At 49.4% G+C, this 25418-nt stretch overlaps 1 protein-coding gene across 1 annotated transcript in view; it reads right to left on the bottom strand.

The window, feature by feature from the left end:
• LOC132584239 (protein S100-A11-like) overlaps positions 1–25418 on the bottom strand; it is a 381641-nt gene that overhangs the window by 163864 nt on the left and 192359 nt on the right. The window lies entirely within an intron of this gene.

Raw genomic sequence — 25418 nt, 5'->3', positions numbered from 1 at the left:
TTCTGCTGGCATTTTTACTGAAAAGCAAGGTACGCAAGCGCCATCCAGTCACAACCGGCTCCAGCAAGCTGCTTTCAAGAACAGTGAGAAGCAGAGGTGGTTGGCCATCGCCTTCCTCTGCAGAGCCTTCCTTGGTGGTCTCCCTCCCAAGTGCTGACCCTGCTAAGCTTAGACTTACGTTGACCCAAGCAACAGCGGGCAGATCTCGGACGTGTATCCGCGGAATACAGATGAGCATCTAGTGGAGGTCCCCTGCTAGGACTATGACGTCTCCAGCTTGCACAGGATCGGTTTCCTAATCTCTTGAACCTCCTAAACCTTCACCTGTCGAAATGACCACTTGTCAGCTGTCGTTTCCCCAGAAGGCACTTTCTGGATTGATTTCGGCGAATTCGTGCTTCACGAACTGAAGTTTGTGGCAGGTCAACTGATACGGATCTTCCACCCACTTTCGAGCTGCTTGTGGCAATCCGTCCTGGCTTGTGAACAGATACATTTCATAAGAACATAAGAGAAGCCATGTTGGATCAGGCCAACGGCCCATCCAGTCCAGCACTCTGTGTCACACAGTGGCAAAAAAATTTATATATACACACACACTGTGGCTAATAGCCACTGATGGACCCGTGCTCCATATTTTTATCTAAACCCCTCTTGAAGGTGGCTATGCTTGTGGCCGCCACCACCTCCTGTGGCAGTGAATTCCACATGTTAATCACCCTTTGGGTGAAGCAGGACTTCCTTTTATCCGTTTTAACCTGTCTGCTCAGCAATTTCATCGAATGCCCACGAGTTCTTGTATTGTGAGAAAGGGAGAAAAGTACCTCTTTCTCTACTTTCTCCATCCCATGGATTATCTTGTAAACCTCTCTCATGTCACCCCACAGTCGACGTTTCTCCAAGCTAAAGAGTCCCAAGCGTTTCAACCTTTCTTCATAGGGAAAGTGCTCCAGCCCTTTAATCATTCTAGTTGCCCTTCTCTGGACTTTCTCCAATGCTATAATATCCTTTTTGAGGTGCGGCGACCAGAACTGCACACAGTACTCCAAATGAGACTGCACCATCGATTTATACAGGGGCATTATGATACTGGCTGATTTGTTTTCAATTTCCAGACCGACTGTCTCCTCTTCCTCAAAGCAACAGGGGGGCAGACCTTGGATGAACGTCCAGGGAATTTAGATGAGCATCTAGAGGTCCCCTATGACTTGGACATCTCTAGCTTGAACAGGGTCTGTTTTATAATCTCTTGAACCTCCTAAACCTGCACCTATCAAAATGACCACTTGTCGGCTGTCATTTCCCCAGAAAGCACTTTCCTGGGGGAATGTAATTCAGACTCTGTAAACCCAATCTTCACAGGTAGAAGGGAGTCAGCTGGAGATCCCCTGTAAGTTTGGTGTCTCTAGTTTGCTCAGGATTTGTTCTATGCGCTCCTGAACCCGCACTTGTCAAAATAACCGTGTGGGGGTGCAATTTTTTTTTGGGGGGGGGGCATAATTCAGTCCCTGTAAATCCAATCCTTTAGGACCTCTAGAGAGCCAGGTCTATTCTGCATAGACAGCTTACTTCTGATTTTCACTGAAGTCAAGTCGGTTGTGTTTACTTCGAATGCTGTGCTTGCATTCTACATCTTTTTCTCTCTCTCCGATTTCTGTTGAGAGTTGCGGTGTATATATTTTACATACCAATGAGAAAAGCTGGGTAGTGTTCTGGGATTGGTTTCTCCTGATTGGCTAGTTTCACATTGGGTGTGCCTTTGAAATAGGGGACTCTTCGACTGAATTTACTGTGGGATCGCTATTAGTGTCCCCCCCCCCACTTTATCAGTAGTCAGTGACAGTGCCTGGCCCCCAGCTCCAGGGCTGGCCAGCTTGGGAAGCGCTTCATGGTCCCTTCCCCAGCCTTTAAATGCTGAAAGTGGGAGGAGGAGGAGGTGCCGGGGGGGAGCAGCAAGGCTGCAGGGAGCTGCGGGTGGCAAGACGTGGCCTGACTGGAAACAGGCCAAGGAGTTTGCTGGAGGGGAAGAAAAGCACTGCCAGGCGCTGGTCAATGCTGACCACTTGGCTGGAGAGGAGGCAGAGATGTTAGTGCTTTTCAGCCTGAATCCCCCCCCCCCCCGTTATTTAGTTATTTAGAAATGAGATGACAAAAAGAGATGTTGAGATGGACCAGACTTTTTTTTAAAGGCTGCTGCTGCCACAAAGTAGGTTCCACAGCATTATTCTCACGTTTGAAATGTTTGTGGTCAGAGTTAACTTAAAAGGAAACTTTTTTTTCCCAAATACAAAATAGCCCAGCCTCTTAACCAACCAAGCTAACTTGATGTCAGACAAAGGCAATTACTTTGGGAGAGCCAGTTTGGTGTAGTGGTTGAGTGTGCAGACTCTTATCTGGGAGAACCAGGTTTGATTCCCCACCCCTCCACTTGCACCTGCTGGAATGGCCTTGGGTCAGCCAGAGCTCTTGTAGGAGTTGTCCTTGAAAGGGCAGCTTCTGTCAGGGCCCTCTCAGCCCCACCCACCTCACAGGGTGTCTGTTGTGAGGGGAGAAGATATAGGAGATTGGGAGAGCCATCTCAGCCCCACCCACCTCACAGGGTGTCTGTTGTGGGGGGAGAAGATATAGGAGATTGTGAGAGCCCTCTCAGCCCCACCCACCTCACAGGGTGTCTGTTGTGAGGGGAGAAGATATAGGAGATTGGGAGAGCCATCTCAGCCCCACCCACCTCACAGGGTGTCTGTTGTGGGGGGAGAAGATATAGGAGATTGTGAGAGCCCTCTCAGCCCCACCCACCTCACAGGGTGTCTGTTGTGAGGGGAGAAGATATAGGAGATTGTGAGAGATTTCTCAGCCCCACCCACCTCACAGGGTGTCTGTTGTGGGGGGAGAAGATCTAGGAGATTGTGAGAGCCCTCTCAGCCCCTCCCACCTCACAGGATGTCTGTTTTGAGGGGAGAAGATATAGGAGATTGGGAGAGCCCTCTCAGCCCCGCCCACCTCACAGGGTGTCTGTTGTGGGGGGAGAAGATATAGGAGATTGTAAGAGCCCTCTTAGCTCCACCCACCTCACGGGTTGTCTGTTGTGGGGGGAGAAGATATCAGAGATTGTGAGAGCCCTCTCAGCCCCACGCACCTCACAGGGTGTCTGTTGTGGGGGAAGAAGATATAGGAGATTGTGAGCCGCTCTGAGTCTCTGATTCAGAGAGAAGGGCAGGGTATAAATCTGCAATTCTTCTTTTTCCTCATCTCCTATTTCAAAAGACATGCATAGTGTGAATGACCAATAAGAAAAGACCAATTAGCCTGCCAAGAGAGGGGAGGGAGCAATTCCGAGGAAATGTTTCTACTTTTAAAGGCTTGGAAGCGAATTAAGAGGAGGGGGGGGGAATACTGCTCTGAAAAACCACTCTTGGAAACTACGGAGATACAGTGGAGTGATAGCAGAATGCTGGGGAAAGGATGTGGAAGGAATTTCAAAATTTATTTATTTATTTATTTATTTATATAAAATCAGATCAGTGTAGGGTTGGAAAGAAATATTTGGGGACTTTGGGGGTGGAGCCAGGAGACATTGGGGTGGAGCCAAGATCAAGGCTGTGACAAGCATAATTGAACTCCAAAAATAGTTCTGGCCATCACATTTAAAGGGACAGCACACCTTTTCAATGCCTTCCTTCCATAGGAAGTAATGAAGGATAAGGGCACCTTCTTTTGGGGCTCATAGAATTGGACCCCCTGGTTCAATCGTTTTGAAACTTGGGTAATATTTTGGGGGGAGGCACTAGATGCTGTATTGAAAATTTGGTGCATCTACCTCAAAAAACAGCCCCCCCCCCCAGAGCCCCAGATACCCACAGATCAATTCTCCTTTATTTTCTATGGGAATAAATCTCCATAGGGAATAACAGAGTTCCCAGCAGACATTTCCCTCTCCCCCCTCGCTTTCTGATGACCCCGAAGCAGGGGGAGGGCCTCCAAACCGGGGCATCCCCTGCCCCCACCTGGGGATTGGAAACCCTAGATCAGTGCGTGAGGTGTGCGTGCGCGTGAATATGTAAGCAGGTTTTTAAAGTAACGGAGGTGGGAGGTGAGAGCTGTAGTAAACGCAAAAGCAGAAAGGGCCCCCGTTTTGTGCAGCGGTTATGCACATGGACAAAGAGTCCACGTTTTTTTTTTTTTTATAAAATGTTTTATTTATTTATTTTTATTTGATTCGATTGTTAGCTCGCCCTTCCCGTGGAACAGGCTCGGGGCGGGTGACATCCTAAAGACACGTCATCGGTAAAAACAGTCAAAGACCAATTTAACATATATATATAAAACCCTACAATTTCAAAGACTAAGACTGCAGAGCTTGTGGCGCTGGGATGGAAGGAGAGGGGGAGGCCGGTCACAAGCGACGCCCACTGCCTCAGCTGAAAGCCTGGCGAAAGAGCTCTGCTTTACAGGCCCTGCGGAATTGAAGCCGATCCCTCAGGGCCCGGATCTCCAGGGGGAGCTTATTCCACCCGGCGGGGGCCAGGTGGATGTCTCTGGGGCCAGGTATTGCCAAAAGTTGTTTGGTCGCTGGGGCTCATATGGGGAGAGGCGGTCCCAAAAGTATGCTGGGCCCTGGCCATATAGGGTTTAAAGGTAAGTACCAACACCTTGAACCGGATCCGGTACACTTGCAGCTGCTGTTTAGATCTACGCTAGTTGTCATTACATTTTATGACACATGTGGCCCGCCCCAACAAGGTCTCATTTATGTCAAATCCAGTCGTCATAACTGGAGAGCCAGTTTGGTGTAGTGGTTAAGTGTGCAGACTCTTATCTGGGAGAACCGAGTTTGATTCCCCACTCCTCCACTTGCACCTGCTGGCATGGCCTTGGGTCAGCCATAGCTCTGGCAGAGGTTGTCCTTGAAAGGGCAGCTGCTGTGAGAGCCCTCTCCAGCCCCACCCACCTCACAGGGTGTTTTCGGTGGAGCAGGCTTCCTCAGGAGGTGATGGGCTCTCCTGAAAGCCAGTTTGGTGTAGTGGTTAAGTGTGCAGACTCTTATCTGGGAGAACCGAGTTTGATGCCCCCACTCTTCCACTTGCCCCTGCTGGAATGGCCTTGGGTCAGCCATAGCTCTGGCAGAGGTTGTCCTTGAAAGGGCAGCTGCAGTGAGAGCCCTCTCCAGCCCCACCCACCTCACAGGGTGTCTGTTGTGGGGGAGGAAGGGAAAGGAGATTGTGAGCCGCTCTGAGACTCTTCGGAGTGGAGAGCAGGATATAAATCCAATATCTTCATCTACCTCACAGGGTGTCTGTTGTGGGGGAGGAAGGGGAAGGAGATTGTGAGCCTCTCTGAGACACTTCGGAGTGGAGGGCAGGATATAAATCCAATATCTTCATCTACCTCACAGGGTGTCTGTTGTGGGGGAGGAAAGGGAAGGAGATTGTGAGCCGCTCTGAGACTCTTCGGAGTGGAGGGTGGGATATAAATCCAATATCTTCAATTACCTCACAGGGTGTCTGTTGTGGGGGAGGAAGGTAAAGGAGATTGTGAGCCACTCTGAGACTCTTCGGAGTGGAGGGTGGGATATAAATCCAATATCTTCATCTACCTCACAGGGTGTCTGTTGTGGGGAAGGAAGGTAAAGGAGATTGTGAGCCGCCCTGAGACTCTTCGGAGTGGAGGGCGGGATATGAATCCAATAACCAACACCCCTGATCTAGATTAGAGCATCCTATTTTCCTTTGTGCTTGGAAACCTAACCTGCCAATTAAGATCCCCTTCTACCCTGAACTGGATAGTCCAGGCAACTCAGCTCTCAAAAAGATAAGCAGGGCTGACCCTGGCAAGGTCTCGGATGGGAGACCTTGGAATACCACGGTTGGGAGGCAGAGGTAGGCTGTATCTTGTCCCTTCCCTGAACGTCCTCCGTGCTCTAGTTGGGGTTACCAGAAGTCACCATGACTTCCAGGCATGCATACACACTCACACAAATACACAAAACACACCAAAATATCACAATTAAAAAACACCCTTCTCTTGATCCCAGTCTGTGTCTCTGACTGCAGAGGGGAGGCAGGTGGTAACGAGGGTTTTTTCCAGTGGTGGCACAGAACTTTCAGACTGTAGATGAACATGCGAAGCTGCCTTCTACTGAATCAGACCCTGGGTCCATCAAAGTCAGTCTTGTCTACTCAGATTGGTAGCGGCTCTCTGGGGTCTCAAGCAGAGGTTTTTCACACCTATTTGCCTGGACCCTTTCTCGTTGGAGATGCCGGGGATTGAACCTGGGACCTTCTGCTCATCAAGCAGATGCTCTACCACTGAGCCACTGTCCCTCCCCAAAGATTATGAACATATGAAGCTCCCTTATACTGAATCAGACCCCCCTTGGTCCATCAAAGTCAGTCTTGTCTACTCAGACTGGCAGCGGCTTTCCAGGGTTTCAAGCGGAGGTTTTTCACACCTACTTGCCTGGACCCTTTTGAGTTGGAGATGCCAGGGATTGAACCTGGGACCTTCTGCTTACCAAGCGGATGCTCTACCACTGAGCCACCGTCCCTCCCCTAACTGGTAGTGGCTCTCTAGGGTCTCAAGCTGAGGTTTTTCACACCTACTTGCCTGGACCCTTTTTAGTTGGAGATGCCGGGGATTGAACCTGGGACCTTCTGCTTACCAAGCGGATGCTCTACCACTGAGCCACCGTCCCTCCACTACCGTTGGACAATCAGGCTCAACACAGTCTACTGTGACTGGGAGCAGCAGCTATCAAAGACTTCAAGCAGAGAAGCATCTCTTCCAGCATCTGCTACTTGAAATTCTTTATGCACATATGAACATATGAAGCTGTCTTATACTGAATCAGGCCCTTGGTCCAGCAAAGTCAGTATTGTCTTCTCAGACTGGCAGCGGCTCTCCAGGGTCTCAAGCGGAGGTTTCCCACACTTATTTGCCTGGACCCTTTTTTGGAGGTGCCAGGGATTGAACCTGGGACCTTCTGCTTCCCAAGCAGATGCTCTACCCCTGAGCCACCATCCCTCCCCTGATAGTATGAGATTATCAGGGGAGAATCTTTAGTATGAGATTCTGAGGACCTTCTGCATGCAGACAGGACCGACCCTGATACAAGGTAAATTTGGCAATTGCCTAGGGCACTGGCCTTCTCGGCAGGGGTGGAATTCTAACAGGAGCTCCTCTGGATATTAGGCCACACACCCCTGATGTAGCCAATCCTCCAAGAGCTTACAAGGCTCTTTTTTGTAAGTTCTTGGAGGATCAACTACATCAGGGGGGCGCAGCTTAATATGCAAAGGAGCTCCTGCTAGAATTCCACTCCCGCTTCTGGGGGCACTGAATTGGGCTCCCCCCCCCCCCGTGACTTGGTGACGTTATCAGTGCGGGGGGCGGGGGGTGCCAGACAGTCTACGGCTGGCCCTGTACATATGAACATATGAAGCTGCCTTATACTGAATCAGACCCTCAAAGGTCCATCAAAGTCAGTCTTGTCTTCTCAGACTGGCAGCGGCTCTCCAGGGTCTCAAGCTGAGGTTTTTCACACCAATTTGCCTGGACCCTTTTTTAGTGGAGATGTCGGGGATTGAACCTGGGACCTTCTGCTTACCAAGCAGATGCTCTACCACTGAGCCACCGTCCCTCCCCTGTATGCAAAGCATTTGGTCCACCCTTCTTGTAGCAAACCAGAGGTATCTTGTTCAGCATTGCCTAGGCTTGCCAGTCCCCAGTAAAAAATACTGAGGCTTGGTGCTTGTTTGTACATAAGGAAATGTCGTAATATTGAAGGAGGAAGAGTGTAAAGTGTCCTCCAATCGAAGAGTTAGAGATCTTGGAGGAGTTGTCTCCGTTGAGATATAAAAGAACGTAGAGTGCACCTTTGCTGGACGAGAACTTGGAAGCAGGATATTTAGTTGGCCTCCTGCACACTGGAACACTACTTGTTTTAAAAACATAAGAGAAGCCATGTTGGATCAGGCCAATGGCCCATCCAGTCCAACACTCTGTGTCACATAAGAACCTAAGAGAAGCCATGTTGGATCAGGCTAATGGCCCATCCAGTCCAACACTGTGTATCACATAAGAACATAAGAGAAGCCACGTTGGATCAGGCCAATGGCCCATCCAGTCCAACACTCTGTGTCACATAAGAACATAAGAAAAGCCATGTTGGATAGGGCCAATGGTCCATCCAGTCCAACACTCTGTGTCACATAAGAACATAAGAGAAGCCATGTTGGATCAGGCCAATGGCCCATCCAGTCCAACACTCTGTGTCACATAAGAACATAAGAGAAGCCATGTTGGATCAGGCCAGTGGCCCATCCAGTCCAGCACTCTGTATCACATAAGAACATAAGAGAACCAATGTTAGATCAGGCCAAGGGCCCATCCAGTCCAACACTCTGTGTCACATAAGAACATAAGAGAAGCCATGTTGGATCAGGCCAATGGCCCATCCAGTCCAACACTCTGTGTCACATAAGAACATAACCCTTTGCCTGATGGAGATCACAAAAATATGGGCATGCAAACTGTTTATTTTGGCTGCTTCCCCCCCCCCTCTCAATCTGTGTGTGTGTGTGCAAGTTCACTTTCATTTTACTGGAAATGCAGCTGTTGTAGAAGCATTTGAATGCGAAAGAAAGAAAGAAAGAAAGAAAGAAAGAAAGAAAGAAAGAAAGAAAGAAAGAAAGAAAGAAAGGGACAGTAAAGCGTTAACTAGAACCTGAGCATGGGATAGAAGAAAACGCCACCTCTAGACCTCTCTCTCTTTATAAATTGGCTGAAATACAGCAGATTGTTACATTCAGCAACTCCAGTGAGTAAAGGTATCTAACCCTTTGCCTGATGGAGATCACAAAAGTGTGGGCATGCAAACTGTTTATTTTGGCTGCTTCCCCCCCCCCCTCAATCTGTGTGTGTGTGTGCAAGTTCACTTTCATTTTACTGGAAGTGCAGCTGTTGTAGAAGCATTTGAATGCAAAAAAAAGAAAGGAAGGAAGGAAGGAAGGAAGGAAGGAAGGAAGGAAGGAAGGAAGGAAGGAAGGAAGGAAGGAAGGAAGGAAGGAAGGAAGGAAGGAAGGGGAAATGAAAACTTTATTCAGGGGAACTGCACTGCTGTATTTTTATTTATTTGTAGGGAATGGGAACATCTTCTGGCTTCTGACCCCCCAAAGTCCCCATTCAGGTTGCAGCAATGCAGTGCCTTTAAACTTATTTTTATTTCTGTACATCTAAAGCTGAAATTCCTGGAAGGGGTGAAGGTCCACCACCAAGCAACATACAGAGTCCTTTTTTCTCCAAGGTAGACTTGATATCATGGGAAGACAGCAACCCATATTCTAAAGGAAGACTTTAAAAAATCCAGGTAACAACAGGAGAGAAAACGGAGGAAGGTGACTCAGGAAATTTGCTGATTATTTTTTAAACAGGAGGGACGTGGGATGCAGGATATACGAGATGCAGTGTAAGGTGCACAGTAAACTACAAGAGGATCCACAAGTCTTCGCTTCTCTCACACCAGCTCTGAGCGCAACGATGCAGGCTGTTATCATTTCTTTATGACGCATTGATTCAGGGTGATAGTAGGGCGGGTTTTGCTGCACGCTCGCTCAGAGGCAGATGAGCATTTGGAAGCACCAGACTTCACCTCCCCACAGGGGTCGGCGCACACAGTGCCCCCTTTGGTGTCAGTTGGGGTGGCGCATGTAGGAGAACACGGTGCATCACAAGGGTCGTCGCAGGGATCCTGGCAGGGGCTGGCGCACTGTTTCTTCCCCGTTTTGCAAGGGGCAGCACTCGAATTGCCGCTCTGGGCCTGGAGCGACCCCACGGAGATAGGGGCTGGACTTTGAGGGGAACACGGACTGCAGCTTTGGGGCTGGAGTGATGTTATGCAGATCGGGCCACGAGCGTATTGGCCAACGGAGTCGCTCCGGGGTTGCTGCGGCGAGATACAACCAGAAGCCATTGAGCCCTGGCAAATGGGAGAGCGTGGGCTCTGCTTGGGGGTTGCGCACGGGCTCTGGCAAATGGGAGAGCATGGGCCCTGCTTGAGGGTTGCACGCGGGTTCTGGCAAATGGGAGAACATGGGCCCTGCTTGGGGGTTGCGCACGGGCTCTGGCAAATGGGAGAGCACGGGCCCTGCTTGAGGGTTGCACGCGGGTTCTGGCAAATGGGAGAGCACGGGCCCTGCTTGAGGGTTGCGCACGGGCTCTGGCAAATGGGAGAGCACGGGCCCTGCTTGAGGGTTGCGCACGGGCTCTGGCAAATGGGAGAGCACGGGCTCTGCTTGGGGGTTGCGCATGCAGCAGCGCATGGGCCCATATTTTGGGTCTGGAGGGATGTCATGCAGATAGGGCCATGCGGGCAAGGAGGAGAGCACTGGGCCTGTCCATTTGCCATGCAGATGGGAGTGGCAGGGCCCGCGCATGCATTAGCGCATGGATTCCCATTTGAGGCACAGAGTGGACTCAAACAGATAGGACCACATGAGTAAGTGGGAGAGCACTGGCCCTGGCCGTTGGTCATGCAGATCGGAGTGATGGGGCTCACGCACGGCTTCGCGCACGTGGGGGAACAAGCGTTAGCGCACGTGGGGGAACACGCATTGACACTCTTCATCTGAGGGGGGGCCGTGCAGGAAGTGGCGCCTTTTGCCGGACCGTAGGCACCCCCATATTTTGTGCCCCCCTTCACGCCGATGGGAGGGGGCAGGCAAGGTTGTTTCCACTGGTAAGACATCTCGTTCCGGAGCGCTTGAAGTTCTGTACGAGAAACAAAGAGATTAGGCCTGAGAGCTGTAAAATCCAGGCACTACATCCACTGAACTTTTCAAAAAGAGCTCCAGGAATGAGTTCTCCAAGGAGTTGGCTACGGGTGTTTTTACATTGGCCGTTTGCGACTCTCTATCTCCGCATTGTAAACTTGCCTTTTACATTGCAGAACGTTCCCCTAATCGCTTCGCATCGTTGCTTCCCGAGGCATTGACGTTTGTTCCAATGAGATGGGTTTCGACGATGCCACAAAAGCGTTTTTCTCGAGCCTAGTTTTGGTCTGGTCTTTTCTCTACGGGCGTTTCAAACTGGATTGTAAAAGGTTCCCCTGCGTTTTAAAAGACTCCTCCAAAAGCCACCACAAGGCGCAATAATTTGCATGAGAACTGACAGCGCTTGAAGTTTTGACATATCATTGCTTGCCTCGTCTAGTGATTTCAATTTGTATTGTTTTTGCAGCGTTGACACGATTCCCAAGCAATTTTATGCATTTAATTAAGAAGAAGAAGAATTGCAGATTTATATCCCGCCCTTCTCCCTGAATCAGAGACTCAGAGCGGCTTACAATCTCCTATGTCTTCTCCCCTCACAACAGACACCCTGTGAGGTGGGTGGGGCTGAGAGGGCTCTCACAGCAGCTGCCCTTTCAAGGACAACCTCTGCCAGAGCTATGGCTGACCCAAGGCCATTCCAGCAGGTGCAAGTGGAGGAGTGGGGAATCAAACCTGGTTCTCCCAGATAAGAGTCTGCACACTTAACCACTACACCAAACTGGCTCTCTTAATTAAGCACTGGTAGTCCGGCTGCCCTCTGATCAGAGACACCCCCCCCCCCCCCCAATTGAAACGTTTGAATGTAAAAGGAAAATAATTAAAGCGGAACAGTGGCAGGCAATTTGAAGACGAAAACTCTGGATCAAACCGAATGTAAAAACACCCTACATCAGGGGTGGCCAACGGTAGCTCTCCAGACGTTCTTTGCCGACAACTCCCATCAGCCCCAGCCAGCATGGCTGATGGCTGGGGCTGATGGGAGTTGTAGGCAAAAAAAAAAATCTGGAGAGCTACCGTAGGTCAACCCTGCCTTACATCTCAAGAAGAAAGAGGAGGAGGAGCTGAGCAGACTGAGCTTCAACCAGGGAAAGAAGAAGAAGACGACTGCAGATTTACATGCCGCCCTTCAGGAATCAGAGACTCAGAGCGGCTCACAATCTTCTATATCTTCTCTCCCCACAACAAACACCCTGTGAGATGGGTGGGGCTGAGAGAGCTCTGACAGAAGCTGCCCTTTCAAGGACAACTCCTACGATAGCTATGGCTAACCCAAGGCCGTTCCAGCAGTTGTCAGTTGAGGAGTGGGGAATCAAACCCAGTTCTCCTGATGGCCCACGGAAGAAGGACAGGCTGTGGGCACCCCAGCGAGCATGTAGAGCACTCACGCACCTTGTACACGGCTCTCCGGAAAGTGACAATGGTGCCTTTTAAAGCCGGCTCCTGGTAAGCTGGGAACAGCTTGGAGGTGGGACAGGGAAGGCAGGCCAATTTGCGCATGTAGACATGCTTTTTTTGGGGGGTGCTCACCTCCTGTCCCCGGGGTGGCTTAAACCGCCCGTCTGCAAGCAGCTGACGTTTCCTTGGTCGAAACCCGGTAAGCTTGCCAATCCCCAGGTCCCAGCTTGAGTTCTTCCGCTTTCCCAGGCTCCTTCCCGCCCCCAGTCAGCTGGCCGGTGGGGGGAAGCCCTGCTCCAAAGGACCATGTGCCTTTGCACCTCCGGAGGCTTCAGTCTCCGATTGAAAGGCTTCCTCTTGGGATGGGGTGTCTGTGTTGCTGTGAAGAAGTTGGCAGCAACTCGTGAGTAGAGAGGCCAATCCCCTGCTTCAGACTCGCCAGAAATGGTATGTGTGTGGGGGAAGGAAACGTCTGCTGAGCACATCATTATTCCCTATGTGGAGATGGATTCTCATAGGGTATAATGGGGAATTAATCTGGAGGTTTCGGGGGCTCTGGGGGAGCTGTTTTTTGAGGTAGAGGCACCAGATTTTCAGTATAGTATCTAGTGCCTCTCCCCAAAGTACCCCCCAAATTGAAAACCAATGGACCAGGGGGATCCAATTCTATGAGCCCCAAAAGAAGGTGCCCCTATCCTTCATTATTTCCTATAGAAGGAAGACATTTAAAAGGTGTGCTATCCCTTTAAATGTGATGGCCAGAACTCTCTTGGAGTTCAATTATGCTTGTCACACCCTTGTTCCTGGCTCCGCCCCAATGTCTCCTGGCTCCACCCCCAAAGTCTCCTGGCTCCACCCTCAAAGTCCCCAGATATTTCTTCAATTGGACTTGGCAACCCTAAAACCCGGTCTGCTCAGCTCCTGCTGTGACAAACCATTGACCAAACCAGTGACACGGGGAAGGCTTTTGATTCTTCTGCAGGCCAAGCCCAAAGGCCTCCAGTCCAGAGGCCGAGACGGAGACTGCAAGGGGACATTTCGTGGGGAAATCAAATTGCAGCTTGTGAAGAGCGACAAGCTCCGAGTGATGTTCATAATAGCCATCCGTAATTAAGGCCTCCTGAATGGAACCACTGCTTCAAATACTCGGCGCTGAGTATATTGAAGTTGCTACATAGCTATTAGAGGTGACAGGAGATGGCTTCAGAGCACAGGCTGGTGCCCCCAGGCTTTGACTTACACAACCATCTTGTGGTTGAGAGAGAGAAGCTTTGTGCAATCCAGGACAAGGGGAAGCGGTGGGGGCGGGGGAGACTATGGTAAAGGTTACCACAGGGTTTTTTTTCCCTGGTGTCGTTAAGTGCGCGAACTCTTATCTGGGAGAACCGGGTTTGAGTCCCGACTCCGCCACTTGGAGCTGCTGGAATGGTCTTGAGTCAGCCATAGCTCTGGCAGAGGTTGTCCTCGAAAGGGCAGCTTCTGTCAGAGCTCTCTCAGCCTCACCTACCTCACAGGGTATCTGTTGTGGGCGGGGGGGGGGGAAGGTAAAGGAGATTGTGAGCCGCTCTGAGACTCTGAGATTTGGAGAGGAGGGCAGGATATAAATCCAATATCTTCTTCATCTTCTTATCTGGGAGAACCGGGTTTGATTCCCCTCTTCACTTGCAGCTGCTGGAATGGCCTTGGGTCAGCCATAGCTCTCGCAGGAGTTGTCCTAGAAAAAGAAGAAAAAACAGAAAAAGAAGTAGAAGAAAAAAGAAAAAGAAAAAATGATGATGATGATGATGATGATATTGCATTTATATCCCGCCCTATACTCTGAATCTCAGAATCTCAGAGCGATCACAATCTCCTTTACCCCTCCCACAACAGAAACCCTGTGATGTAGGTGGGGCTGAGAAAGCTCTGACAGAAGCTGCCATTTCAAGGACAACTCCTGTGAGAGCTGTGTAACTTCGGCGCAGATGGTGGGAAATCCGACCAGACGCTGCGGAGGGAATAGGATAGGGGCTGCCAATCCCCAGGTGGGGGCAGGGGATCCCCCGGTTTGGAGACCCTCCTCCCGCTTCAGGGTCATCAGAAAGCGGGGGGAGGGGAGGGAAATATCTGCTGGGAACTCTCTTATTCCCTATAGAGATTTATTCCCATAGAAAATAATGGAGAATTGATCTGCGAGTATCTGGGGCTCTGGGGGGGCTGTGTTTTGAGGTAGAAGCACCACATTTTCAGTACAGCATCTAGTGCCTCTCCCCAAAATATTCCCCAAGTTTCAAAACGATTGGACCAGGGGGTCCAAGTCTATGAGCCCCAAAAGAAGGTGCCCCTATCCATCATTATTTCCTATGTAAGGAAGGCATTGAAAAGGTGTGCCCGTCCCTTTAAATGTGATGTGATGGCCAGAACTCCCTTTAAATGTGATGGCTTGTCACAGCCTTGATCTTGGCTCCACTCCAATGTCTCCTGGCTCCACCCCCAAAGTCCCCAGATATTTTTTAAATTGGACTTGGCAACCCTAGAACAGGATTGTGACTGCGAGGTGAGCTGTGTGCAAGAACAGTTTATGTGTTGAAGGCATTTGGAAGTTGGTATAAGGATTGAGGGCGAGCAGATCCGTTGTAATTATTATAGAAACCATGTATCCCGCCCAGACAACTTCTGTGTCTCACCAGAAGTATGCCTACCATCAACTGAGAACCGTTGCTCTGTTGGACTAGTCGTGGGGGAGACTTATCCGGATACCCCCCCGATGCCTTTTTCTCAGAACGGCTGAAGTGTTATATCCTCTTGTGTTGTAATTGCACTTCCTCCTCCCTCCCTCTCCTTAAAGTAGCTAATAAAATCAACTTTGTGAAGTAGAACTACCAGTCTCATTTCCTAATCTCTCTCTAGACATGCCCTTGAGTCTGCAGAGATTTAATAATGCTAATAGTAATTTTGCAGAAGCGTCGTAGGAGTCGCTCAGATGTGTAACATCTGTTTCCCAGGTTGTCATTCTTCTCCATTTGCGAGCAAAAGATAAGGGACTTATCCAAACTGTGTTCTCGGGTGTCCTTGGGATTCTTCAGTACTGAGCCTGCTTCAGCGGGGCGGGCGGGACATAAATAAAAATAAATAAATGAATATTTTTCCCCCAGAGATCCAGCCTCGTGTAGCTCTTATAGGGTTGCCAAGTCGAATTCAAGAAATATCTGGGGACTTTGGGGGGTGGAGTCAGGAGACATTAGGGGCGGAGCCAAGGTCAAAGGCTGTGACATGCATCATTGAACGCCAAAGGGAGTTCTGGCCATCACATTTAAAGGGACAGCACACCTTTTCAATGCCTTCCTTCCATAGGGAGTAATGAAGGATAAGGGCACCTTCTTTTGGGGCTCATGGAATTGAACCCCCTGGTCCAATCTTTTTGAAACTTGGTGGGTATTTTGAGGAGAGGCACTAGATGCTGTACTGAGAATTTGGTGCCTCTACCCCAAAAATCAGTCCCCCCAGAGCTCCAGATACCCGCAGAATTCTCCATGATTTTCTATGGGAATAAATCTCCATAGGGAATAATAGAGTTCCCAGCAGACATTTCCCTCCCCTCCCCCCGCTTTCTGACGACCCTGAAACGGGGGGAGGGCCTCCAAACCGGGGGATCCCCTGCCCCCACCTGCGGATTGGCAATCCTAAGCATTTAAGAGCAGCAGACTCTAATCTGGAGAACTGGGTTCGATTCCCCACTGCTCCACATGCAGCCTCCTGGGGGACCTTGGGTCAGTTTTTCAGGGTTCTCCCAGCCCCACCTACCTCACGGGCAGTGCCAGTTTAAACCCTGCGGAAGCCCCTAGGCCTCAAGTCAAAATCTTGGGGGCTTCTTTGCAAATTATCTCAGAAGTCGGAGCGCCCCACAGGCACCTTCTCAGAAGCCCCTTTGACAAAGCTGTGGGCGAGAGGTAGCGAGTGGCAAACTTGGCAACGACTCCAGCAGCCGCCGCACCAGGCAAGTCGGCCAAGGAGTGGCTCAGTCGCTGGCTGCAAGCAGGGGGGGGGGATTTGGGGGGGGGAACTGGCCTGGGGCCCCTAAAGGTGTGGGGCCCATAGACCAGTGCCTGGTTGGCCTAACTGTTAATCCGTCCCTGCTCACAGGGTAGGGTTGCCAAGTCCAATTTAAGAAATATCTGGGGACTTTGGGGGTGGAGCCAGGAGACTTTGGGGGTGGAGCCAGGAGTCTTTGGGGGGTGGAGCCAGGAGACACTGGGGGTGGAGCCAGGAGCAATAGGGTTGCCAAGTCCAATTTAAGAAATATCTGGGGACTTTGGGGGTGGAGCCAGGAGACATTAGGGGTGGAGCCAAGATCAAGGCTGTGACAAGCTTCATTGAACTCCACAGGGAGTCCTGGCCATCACATTGAAAGGGACGGCACACCCTTTTCAATGCCTTCCTTCCATAGGAAATAATGAAGGATAGGGGCACCTTCTTTTGGGGGCTCATAGAATTGGACCCCCTGGTCCAATCGTTTTGAAACTTGGGGGATATTTTGGGGAGAGGCACTAGATGCTGTACTGACAATTTGGTGCCTCTACCTCAAAAAACAGCCCCCCAGAGACCCAGATACCCACGGATCAATTCTCCATGATTTTCTATGGGAATAAATCTCCATAAGGAATAACAGAGTTCCCAGCAGACATTTCCCTCCCCTCCCCCCGCTTTCTGATGACCCTGAAGCGGGGGGAGGGCCTCCAAACTGGGGGATCCCCTGCCCCCACCTGGGGATTGGCAACCCTATCACAGAGGATTGTAAACTGCTTTGAGGCTCCTTAAGGTAGAGAAAAGCATAGCATAAAAAACCAACTCCTCCTTTTTCTTCTTCTTCCTTCTTTAATGAGAAGATCTGTCATGGCAAACTAGTGTCCTGGATAGACAATTTCCCTATTATTACCCATAATCCATCTCAGAGCGTAGCTACCAGGAAGCATTGGGTTTAGGCTTCCCAATCCCCAGGTCCCAGAGGGGGATCCCCCAGTTTTACAGGCTTCCCCCCTCCCTCAGCCAGCTGGCCGACGGGGGAAGCCCCGCCCCCAGAGCCATCATGCACCTCCATGAACGATTCCTATAGGGAATGATGGGGAATTGATCCGTGGGTATTGGGGGCTCTGGGGGTCTTTTTTTTGAGATAGAGGCACCAAATTTTCAGTATAGCATCTAGTGCCTCTCCCCAAAATACCTTCCAAGTTTCAAAAAGATTGGACGAGGGGGTCCAATTCTGTGAGCCCCGAAAGAAGGTGCCCCAATCCTCCATTATTTCCTATGGAAGGAAGGCATTTAAAAGGTGTTCAATCCCTTGAAATGTGTTGGCCAGAACTCTCTTGGAGCTCAATTGTGCTTGTCACAACTTTGCTCCTGGCTCCACCCCCAAAGTCTCCTGGCTCCACCCCCAAAGTCCCCAGATATTTCTTGAATTGGACTTGGCAACCCTAATTGGGTGTGTTTTGGTGCATACTCGTCTCACAGAAGTCAATTCAGAGACCCAACTGGTCTGGCTTATACTCAACACAAACTTAGCTTGTAAAGTATTCTTAGCTTGTAAAGTAGAGCTAGTAATTCTTTCCTTACCAGCTCTGCTCTACTTTCCACGGATGTCTGTTTTAAATTGTTAGCGTCCCTGGGGGGACCTTGTAAGAGCAGAAAGGTGGAATATTCAAAACCCCCCCAAATAGATTAAAAAATCAAGAAGGGTCATCAGGTTGGTTTGTCCAAAGCAGCAGAAAAAACCAAGAGTCCAGTGGCACCTTGACTAACCAAATTTGTGGCAGGTAAGAGCTTTCATGAGTCACTGCTAGCCAATTTCGTATAGTGGTTAAGTGCGCAAACTCTTACCTGGAAGAACTGGGTTTGATTCCCCACTCCTCCACTTGCAGCTGCTGGAATGGCCTTGGGTCAGCCATAGCTCTCCTAGGAGTTGTCCTTGAAAGGGCAGCTGCTGTAAGAGCTCTCTCAGCCCCACCTACCTCACGGGGTATCTGTTGAGGGGGGTGGGGAGGAAGCCAAAGGAGATTGTGACTGCTCTGAGACTTGGAGATTCAGAGTATAACGGTGGGATATAAATCCAATATCATCTTATCATATCCAATTGGGGAGGGACGGTGGCTCAGTGGTAGAGCATCTGCTTGGGAAGCAGAAGGTCCCAGGTTCAATCCCTGGCATCTCCAAAAAAGGGTCCAGGCAAATAGGTGTGAAAAGCCTCAGCTTGAGATCCTGGAGAGCCGTTGCCAGTCTGAGTAGACAATACTGACGTTGATGGACCCAGGGTCTGATTCAGTATAAGGCAGCTTCATATATGTTCATCTTTCTCTTCTTCTTCTTCTCTTCTTCTTCTCTTCTTCTTCTTCTTCTTCTTCTTCTTCTTCTTCTTCTCTTCTCTTCTTCTTCTTCTTCTTCTTCTTCTTCTTCTTCTTCTTCTTCTTCTTCTTCTTCTTCTTCTTCTTCTTCTTCTTCTTCTTCTTCTTCTTCTTCTTCTTCTTCTTCTTCTCCTCTCCTCCTCCTCCTCTCCTCCTCCTCCTCCTCTCCTCCTCTCTCCTCCTCCTCCTCCTCCAGAGCAGAGACTCACAAAAACTCCTCCCCGGCCACAAATGCGGTTAGTCTTGAAGGTGCTACTGGAGTCTTGCTCTTTTTTGTTGCTACAGGCTGACAAAAAGGCTACCCCTCTAGAGAACGCAACCACATTTTGCCATACAGAATGGAAATCCATCAGCCTCGTGAAGGAACTTGCGCAGGTACAAACCGGCATCCTCTTTCTCAGCAAAAAAAGGTACATCAATAAATACACTGCCTTCCCTCCGCTCTGGCTCCTTCCAAGGTAACATGGGAAATTTCTGAAATTAATGCTGGGATAAAGACTGATGAAGAAACTGATAATTCAAGATGTTCTGTTCTTTGACTCCGTCATCCACCAAAAGTGCAACCAAGAATCAGAAGAAGATTAAGACTGGGAAGGGTGGCCATGAAGGAGGTAGAACACTGGCTCTACTCCTCAGTCATGGAGCCTCGCTAAGATCATCGTTTTGCACAAGAAGGGAAGAAATGAACAGGACCCTAGATCCTATCGACCGATATCCCTCCTAAACACTGACTACAAACTCTTTGCTAGTATCCTAACTAAACGGTTAAATAGCTTCATAGCAAGTTATATTGCCCCAGATCAGTCAGGCTTCATTCCTGGTCGCGACTTAACAGATGTCACCCACAAAAACGCTGAACTTAATATACCATTGCAAATCTAAGGCCATTCGTGATGCTTGCATCCTATCTATAGATATAGAGAAGGCCTTTGATTCGGTTGAGCCACTGTACCTCCACTCTTTACTTGAAAGAATGAATTTTGGTCCCAAATTTCGCAACCTCATAGATTCCTTATACCTCTCCCTTCAGCTCTGTTACGAATCAATAACCTTAACTCAGATATCTTTACATTGTCTAGGGGTACTCGCCAAGGGTGCCCTCTTTCGCCTCTCTTATTCGCTCTTGCAATTGAGCCTCTTGCCATCAAAATCAGAGAAGATTCACGAATCCATGGTGTCCCAGTAATGACAAGAACTTTTAAGATAAGCCTTTTCGCAGATGATATAACCCTATATCTCACCAACCCTTTCTTATCGCTCCCAGCAATCCATTCCCACCTGTCTGACTTTGCTGCAGCTTCTGGCCTCACTATAAATTTTGACAAATCCCTTCTACATCCCATCTCCCTATCCTCTGCTTCCAGTGCCTTCATCAAAAAACACTATAGGTACAAATGGGTCACAAAATCTTGGAAACATCTTGGAGTTCACATCCCTCTAAATTTCGATACCCTCTCTTCCATCAACCGGATGGAGATCTCTGATTCTATCAACTCCCTTTTAACTCTCTCTGGCGAAAAATTTCTCACTCTGTTGGAACGCATCTACCTAGTCAAATCTCTGGTCTTGCCTAAGATAGTGTTTTATCCACGTGCTGTCCCTTTGTGTATCCCAGCTCCCTTGCTAAGTAAATGGCAGACTCAAGTGAATGAATTTGTATGGCAACATCGAAAGCCAAGGCTTAATTTCGCGTCCTGCAGGCGACCTACTTCGACGGGAGGGCTGGCGGTCCCTGACATCTCCAGGTACCATGATGCTATCATCCTTACTACCTTAATAAAATATTACAGGCCGTCATATGTGGCGGATTGGAAGTTCATTGAAAATTCTTATCTTAAGACTTCTTCCTTCCAGGAAGAGCTTTGGGGTTTCTCTAGGCGTGTCAAACCTTCCCTTTCCTCAAATCCCTTTTTAGCTTCTCTTCTACGAATTTGCACAAACACTGCAACCTATTAGCCCCTCCAACTTCCCCTTAGCCACATTTCTCGGCCAACCCTGGTTTACCCCAGGTCGGTATAAAAACTCTTTCACAAAATGGAGACGGCTGAGGCTGACTCGCTTTGTTGATGTCCTGTCTAAAGGGGTATTAAAAGATAAAGTGACCTTAGAGGCAAACTCTGATACCCGACTTCCATGGTTTGAATACCTGCAACTCAAGCATTTACTGGATATTCAGCTCTTTAGTCCTCCCTTGCGAATCCTTCTTGGTGATTTTGAAAAACTTCTATCGAGCGATTCAACCCCAATTAAAGGCTTGATATCGAGAATTTACAAATTATTACTCCACTCCATTGACATAAAACCACACTCCTATCAAGGGGCCTGGCACCGAGATCTGGGTATTGAAGTAGCCAAAGAGCAGTGGCAGGCCATCTGGAACTCCACCATATATAAAACAAAAGCAATGAATGTACAACTTCAAGCCATTAAAGTTCTCACACGTTGGTATAAGACCCCGGTACAGTTATCACACTCCTGCTCAATTTCTCCCCTTTGTTTTAAGAACTGCGGTCAGAGAGGCACATTTTTTCACTCCTGGTGGCTATGCCCCGTCATAAAAAAATTCTGGAGACTAATCTATCAAGAAGTACAGGACCTCACCTCATTTTCTCCTCCATTCACGCCGGAATATGCTCTCCTGAATCATACAGGCACTTCGCGTATTCCTGCACAAACAGAGGATTTAATTTCACATATGTTTGTGGCGGCCAAATTTGCAATCGCCTCGGTTTGGAAACAGCAAAATCCTCCATCAAGGCAGGCATGGTGGCTAAAGCTGTGGGACTACTTTGTCTTAGATAAGCTCACTCATGACTTAGATCCTCGTAACACCTCCCAATCTGCTTCTCTGGACTTTGTGTATAAATGGCGTCCCTTTATTGACAAGGTCTCAAAGGACAGCAAAAGTCCTAATGACCCATATCATGCTATACTGATGTCATGTCAACTGTTGTTGTAACCTGGATTTTAATAACTAACTTTGTTTATATCCATCTTCCTGTTGTATATGAGTACATGTTACACATCTGCCAATGCATTTTCATACTTTGTACCTTGAACTTTATATTAATAAAGCTTTTTATTAATCAAAAAAAAAAAAAGGAGGTAGAAAAGATTCTGACGTGTAGAGATGTGTCACTGGAGACATTGGCCGTTTCCCCACTGACCTTACTCCGGAGCGATGACCCTCTTCACCGCGCAGTGTCTGCGCGGATTTCCCACCAACTGCTGCGCACAACCAGGAAGAGCCGCAGCTTTTGCGTCGCAGATGTAAACTGGTTTTTAGCGGTTTACATCTGCGACGCAAAAGCCGCGGTGCTTCCTGGTCGTGCGCAGCAGTTGGTGGGAAATCCGCGCAGACGCTGCGCGGTGAAGAGGGATGTCGCTCCGGCGTAAGGTCAGTGGGAAAATGGCCTAAGATTGTTCATGCCATAGTATTCCCCATGACTATGTATGGGTGTGAAAGTTGGATGAAGAAGAAGGGAGAAGGAAGAAGAGGAAGAGGAAGAAGAAGAAGGAGGAGGAGGAGAAGAGGAAGAAGAAGAAGAGAAAGAAGAAGAGGAAGTAGAAGAGGACGAAGCAGCAGAAGAAGATGATGATGATGATATTGGATTTACATTAGCTCTATACTCTGAATCTCAGAGTTTCAGAGCGGTCACAGTCTCCTTTACCTCCCCCCCACAACAGACACCCTGTGAGGGTGGGTGGAGCTGGAGAGGGCTCTCACAGCAGTTGCCCTTTCAAGGACAACCTCTGCCATAGCTACGGCTGACCCAAGACCATTCCAGCAGGTGCAAACGGAGGAGTGGGGAATCTAACCCCGATCTCCCAGATAAGAGTCTGCACTTTACCGCTACGCCAAACTGGCTCTCTAATAGAAGCTGCCCTTTCAAGGACCACTCTTGCGAGAACTGTGGCTGACCCAAGGCCATTCCAGCAGCTGCAAGTGGAGAAGTGGAGAATCAAACCCGGTTCTCCAAGATAAGAGAGCTATGGCTGACCCGAGGCCATTTCAGCAGCTGCAAGGGGAGGAGTGGGGAATCAAACCCGGTTCTCCCAGATAAGAGAGCTATGGCTGACCCAAGGCCATTCTAGCAGGTGCAAGTGGGGGAGTAGGGAATCAAACCCAGTTCTCCCAGATAAGAGAGCTCTGGCTGACCCGAGGCCATTTCAGCAGCTGCAAGGGGAGGAGTGGGGAATCAAACCCGGTTCTCCAAGATAAGAGAGCTATGGCTGACCCGAGGCCATTTCAGCAGCTGCAAGGGGAGGAGTGGGGAATCAAACCCGGTTCTCCCAGATAAGAGAGCTATGGCTGACCCAAGGCCATTCTAGCAGGTGCAAGTGGGGGGAGTGGGGAATCAAACCCGGTTCTCCCAGATAAGAGAGCTCTGGCTGACCCGAGGCCATTTCAGCAGCTGCAAGGGGAGGAGTGGGGAATCAAACCCGGTTCTCCTAGATAAGAGAGCTATGGCTGACTCCAGGCCATTCCAGAAGGTGCAAGTGGAGGAGTGGGGAATCAAACCCGGTTCTCCAAGATAAGAGAGCTATGGCTTACCCAAGACCATCTCAGCAGCTGCAAGTGGAGGGGTGGGGAATCAAACCCCGATCTCCCAGATAAGAGTCCGCGCTTTCACCGCTAAGCCAAACTGGCTCTCTAATAGAAGCTGCCCTTTCAAGGACCACTCTTGCAAGAACTGTGGCTGACCAAGGCCATCTCAGCAGCTGCAAGTGGAGGGGTGGGGAATCAAACCCGGTTCTTCCAGATAAGAGTCCGCACACTTAACCACGACACCAAACTGGCTCTCCGGAAACCTGACAGGAAAGCTGACAGGAAGAAAGCTGAACGCTTGGAAATATGTGGTTTGTACACACACTACGCGAAGTGATGCTTTTTCACATCCAGATTTTTACTGTGTAAGAAGGGCAAAAATCCGGATGTAAAATGCATCACTTAGTGGAGTGTGAATGCACCTATGGTGTTGGAGAGTTTTGCAGATACCACCAAAAAAAGACAGATATTGGGGTTCTCGATCAAATCAAGCCTAGAACACAAAATTAGTAAACTGAACCAAAATCATACTTCAGTCGCATTATGAGAAGACAAGACTCACTGGAGGGGGGCGGAAACATGCTAGGAAAAGCAGAAGGCAGCTGAAAAAGAGGAAGACTCCCAAGAAATGGATGGACTTCATTGAGAAAGCCATAGCGGCCCTCAGTATGCAAGATCTGAACAGGGCTGTTTAACGATAGAACATTTTGAAAGTCGTTCATTCCTTGAGTTGTCATAAGTCGGAGACGACTTGAACATATGAACATACGAAGCCGCCTTCTACTGAATCAGACCCTCGGTCCATCAAAGTCAGTCTTGTCTACTCAGACTGGCAGAGGCTCTCCAGGGTCTCAAGCGGAGGTTTTTCACACCTACTTGCCTGGACCCTTTCTAGTTGGAGATGCCGGGGATTGAACCTGGGACCTTCCGCTTACCAAGAAGATGCTCTGCCACTGAGCCACTGTCCCTCCCCAAAGATTATAAACACATGAAGCTGCCTTATACTGAATCAGATCCTCGGTCCATCAAAGTCAGTCTTGTCTACTCAGACTGGCAGCGGCTCTCCAGGGTCTCAAGCTGAGGCTTTTCACGCCAACTTGCCTGGACCCTTTTTAGTTGGAGATGCCGGGGATTGAACCGCTCACCAAGAAAGATGCTCTACCACTGAGCCACTGTCCATCCCCAAAGATTATGAAGCTGCCTTCTACTGAATCAGACCCTCGGTCCATCAAAGTCAGTCTTGTCTACTCAGACTGACAGCGGCTCTCCAGGGTCTCAAGCAGAGGTTTCTCACGCCTATTTGCCAGGACCCTTTTTATTGGAGATGTCAGGGATTTATTTATTTATTTATTTATTCCGGGATTTATATCCCGCCCTTCCCACGAGTGGCTCAGGGCGGCTTACAACAACCAATAAAACAATAAAATTGGAACAAAGTAATTGCACTTAAAATCAAGCATTTAAAAACCTAAAAACCTAAAAATTTTTAGCATTAAAACTATACAGCAATCACAGAGATCTAGAAAGCTACATTTATCCAGTCAGGCGTAGGCTAACTGGACGAGGGTCGTCTTACAGGCCCTGCGGAACTGAGTAAGATCCCGCAGGGGCCTCACCTCTTCCGGTAGCTGGTTCCACCACATAGGGGCCATTGTAGAAAAGGCCCTGTCTCTAGTTGTCTTGAGACGCACTTCCTTGGGCCCGGGGATGTTGAGAAGATTTTGAGTCCCAGACCTCAGTACTCTCTGGGGAACGTGTGGGGAGAGACGGTCCCTCAGGTAGGCAGGTCCCAGGCCATATAGGGCTTTAAAGGTAATGACCAGCACCTTGTACCGGACCCGGTATGTTATTGGGAGCCAGTGCAGAGCCCGAAGACCCGGCCGAATGTGCCCCCATCTTGGGAGGCCCAGTAACAGCCGGGCCGCGGCATTCTGCACCAGCTGCAATTTCCGGGTCCGGCACAGGGGCAGCCCCATGTAGAGGGCATTGCAGTAATACAACCTCGAGGTGACCGTAGCGTGGATCACTGTTGCTAGGTCGTCGGGGTCCAGGAAGGGGGCCAACTGCCTTGCCCGTCTAAGATGAAAAAACGCAGACTTGGCAGTGGTCGCTATCTGAGCCTCCATCTTTAGGGACGGCTCCAGTAGCACCCCCAGGCTTCTGACGCTGTCCGCTGGATTGAACCTGGGACCTTCTGCTTGCCAAGCAGATGTGCTACCATTGAGCCACCATCCCTCCCCACAACATCAACATTCCTCTTTGACCCAGTATTCT

This window comes from Heteronotia binoei, chromosome 1, assembly GCF_032191835.1.
Source record: "Heteronotia binoei isolate CCM8104 ecotype False Entrance Well chromosome 1, APGP_CSIRO_Hbin_v1, whole genome shotgun sequence".
In the NCBI taxonomy this organism is placed as follows: domain Eukaryota; kingdom Metazoa; phylum Chordata; class Lepidosauria; order Squamata; family Gekkonidae; genus Heteronotia; species Heteronotia binoei.
Note: the sequence above shows the minus strand (reverse complement) of the source record. Positions and strands in the feature narration are given on the sequence as shown.